The sequence below is a fragment of the Bactrocera dorsalis genome, chromosome 2 (genome assembly GCF_023373825.1).
Source record: "Bactrocera dorsalis isolate Fly_Bdor chromosome 2, ASM2337382v1, whole genome shotgun sequence".
Lineage (NCBI taxonomy): Eukaryota > Metazoa > Arthropoda > Insecta > Diptera > Tephritidae > Bactrocera > Bactrocera dorsalis.
Window position 1 is genome coordinate 7833914 of NC_064304.1, and position 4050 is coordinate 7837963.

The window sequence follows — 4050 nt, forward strand, 5'->3', positions numbered from 1 at the left end:
TTGATTTATGGTTCTTTGCGCATCGGCAACAGCGAATTAAGAGACAGCGGCTACGCTGGCTAGGTCATGTTGGTCATGTCGGTCATGTCGTCTGAATGGATAAAAACACTCCAGCTCTTAAAGTATTCGGCACAGTACCCGTCTGGGAAAGCAGAGGAAGAGGAAGGCATCCACTGCGTTGGAAAGAACAGGAGGACAAGACTTAGCTTCATTGGACTTAATGCTGTTGTAAACTCGGCTATAACCGAGAGCAAGAAGTCCCTCAGATGTTCATAAAGCCATTTGAAATTTCGCCAACTTCGTCACGAGGCTAGGGAAGTATTGTCTTAATATCATCCATTTTAGACAAGAGCAATATTCATTGTTATTTGAAAGAAGTTCTTTCTGTATTCAATTAAAATTTCATACATATTGAGCGATAGAAGCGGTATAAAGCCAACTAAAAACTAGAACATATTTATATTAGGTATATGAGTGCTGAGGGGAGTATACATCCGACTTTTCTCATTTTTGGCACAAGGGCATGCTATCACCACAAAAATATTCTCCAAAAACTTCAATACTAAGTAAACTTCACCGATTGACCGATATGTTCGATAAAATAAAAAAAATCTGCCATGTGCACTGATCCGCATATGCTTTTCCTTGAAAAGCAGTGGTATATTTTTGGGTGTAAGACGAAATATCATGAGAAAATTCTCACTATTTATGTTAAATTTTTCTCTGATAACTTCATTAATGTTTGATTTGTTTAATGTTTATTTGTATACTGTAAAGTGAATCAGTCTGATGGAGTTAAATAATCTGCTAAATGGCAAGTAAGCGTGGCTGGCATGCATTTGTTCAATAGGAATGTTTTGATAACCTCACCAAAATTTGGTTGCAATCGGTCAAGTAGTTCCTGATATATAAAACTTAAAATAAAGTTGGACGGTGCCAAGCCCATTAACCGATTTTTAGTTATGCTCCTAGTTGTAAAGCCTTTTCCTACCATTCTGGTTACGAAATTTATTGCTTCAGTGAATTATTGTATTTTCATTAGTTTTCAACATAACGATTATATGGGGAGTTGAAGTCTAATTTTACTGATTTTCTCAGTGCATAAAGAATTTCTAAGAACATTTGCTCTCAGCAAGTTTGCTTGATTTAATTTCAAATTTAGCTTTAAAAACAGAAAATTTAGACCGAAGCTGTAACAAGCTACTGTCATCCATTGTACTATATTACAGTTTTTTTTTTTTTGGTTATGCACTTTATAGGTATGTTTTCGCTTAACAGAGTTTTGTGGGCGTGGCAATGTACCAATTTTGACCATCTGCGATACCAACCCCTCTTGGGAGCCAAGAAACACGTGTACTAACAACACCTAAATTTTTACTCAAGTTGTCACCTGCATGGACAGACTGATAGACGAAGACACAGATAGTCACACAGAATTAAACTGGTCTCGTTATTATGTTCATTTCTATATAGTATATAACTAACTCAATATCTGCTTCGCTTAGTTTTGTTGATACAAACAATTTTTAGGTGAATAAAACTATTATACTCTCTGCTGCAACATGTTGCGAGAGTGGAATAAATTATCTTATGAAGCTATAAGAAACGCTAAGATGCTACTAAGTGCAGCTAAATTGTTCAATCACGCAATCCACACAAACATAAATCAGTGCATTAGTAAACAATTGAGAATTGATACCTAATTGTTAAAACACAATAGCCAGCGATTCAGCAAACATTTATCACAAGGTCCAGAAGGAAATCTAATCATGACAAATGTTGTCACAAACGCTACTCAAGTGACAAATTACACCGGAATTGGCAAATTATGGGGCATTTGTAGTGCAATTTGTGCAAATCCACAAGCACAAACACAAACGAGTCATGGTCAAGCGAGGCGATAGGACACGTCGGTCCACTGGGCAAGTGGAAAAGCGCAAATAAAATTATACAAAATAAATACTAAGAATGACTTATAATATGTATGAGTAAATAAATATGAAGAAATGAGTATGAGTATGTAAGGAAAGCTAAGTGTAACGTAATATATTACATGTATTTAGTATATATATATTTATTTATTTTTTTCAAGTTGCTCTTCATTGAATACGTCCTTTTGTATTCATCATAATCAAATGCTGATAAGAAAGCATAACTAAGTGTTTCATTGCAAAGAGCAGTGTAAGCAGTGAAGGCAGTGCGGATAAGCCAAGCTTATGTGTGCCTTAAAACTACTGTGCGTTTGAGTGTGGGAGTGTGAGTACCTTTTCAAAGAATGGAATTATTTAATTACACATACATTTATGCAATCAACGGCAAGTGAATGCATGTATTAAGTGCAAAGCACATCAAAATGTATTGAAGTATTTATAAAAAGGAATACAAATAAATAAAACCGTGATTATGAGCATTACGACTGCGCTCCTGTCATTAAAATGGAGATTTATAAAAAGTGTTAAAAGTTCATAAACAAGTATTACGTGCCTTTTATTGGCATTTCTGTAAGTGTGTGCCATAATATTTATGTGTTTACATGCACAACTACAACCACATAAATATATACATATATGTATATAAGTATATGCGAATAAATTAACATTCGCACATAGGGAAATATATCAAATCGAGACGGACGGTTTCAATCGCTCCGAATCGAATTGTATGAAATGGAAGCAGGATTCACCCATTGATGAGCACATTAACGGCTGCAACAACACACGTAACCTCGATATAATCAACACCAACGCCATGCAGCCACAAACATGCAAGTCATGTAATAACTTACACACACAAACATACAAACACATATACACCTATGATCGAGTGTTGCGGGATGAGCAAGTGTGTAAGTAACAAAACAGCGCTCAGCCTGAGCAATCTATGCCAATTCAAATGTGCTCAACCAGGCGCAAGTAATGTGTATGGGAAAAACTGTGCTGTGCACTCACAAAAGCAAGCCAATTGGGTGGACGCACGCATGGTAAGTTCCCACACACACAGACGCACACACACAACCGCTTGCCGTCTTCTGAGTAAAAGTAATAAAAAAAAGCTAAGCGCCAGGATGCGCATGTCTCGCAGCAAGCAGCGAGAGAGCGAACGAGCAAGTGCTTAAAATACATAGCAGTGAGCGCAAATGAAATGCTGAACAACCTGAACGACAAGCTACATGGGAAGAACTTAACACGCACACATAAACAAACAAGTAATATGCAGGAAATGCCACAAATACCTGCGCGCTTGTGAGTGAATATGCAACGCGCTCCTTGGAAAGTCGCCTGACTCGACTGGATACGCGCGGTGGGCGGCAGTAACGCTGTGGGTGGGTGGTAGGTCGGTGCGCTGGCTTTTGGAGCATACGCAGGCACTGGAATGCCAGCTTGAATAGCACTATAAGCGCCAAGGTATACATAGGCATGTTGGGTATGCGCTAGGCGAGCGCTGCCAGATAGAAGTTACCTTTGCTCTGGCCTGGACGATGCACGGTGGTCGTCTGGTTTAGCAAATTTTCCCTACATTTCAAGTGTGTGTGTGCAGGATTTTTTCACAAAAGCATACAATTTGAAGAATTAAATAAATTAACTAAACAAATTGTGTTTCAATCACACCAACAATTGTTCGGTGTTCATGGAAAAGTGTACTTGTAATATTTTGAAGCAAAATTTGTTAACGTGAACTGCAGTGGTTAAGTGAGAAAAAAAATATTTTTATTTTTTTTTGCAAAACGAATGTGAAATGGTGATGTAAAAGCCATAAAAAATATATAATTGCTATCAATCGCAACGGTGTGAGCTCATGGTCTGAAGCAACTTTCTGTCGCTTATGTTTGTGTGGACGCAAATTTCGTGAGAAAAATTAAAATTAACAAAACACGAAGCACAAGTTTATAATACTTTGTTAAAAATTCTATAATATTAAAAAAAATCACATAAGAAAAAATAAATAGTAAATAGCAAATTATCAGCTCGCTATAATCCGCAAGACAGTGGCGTCGAACGAGGGTACCCATAATAGCGCTGCAGGCAATGCAGCTGATGGTGCTGCTGGCAC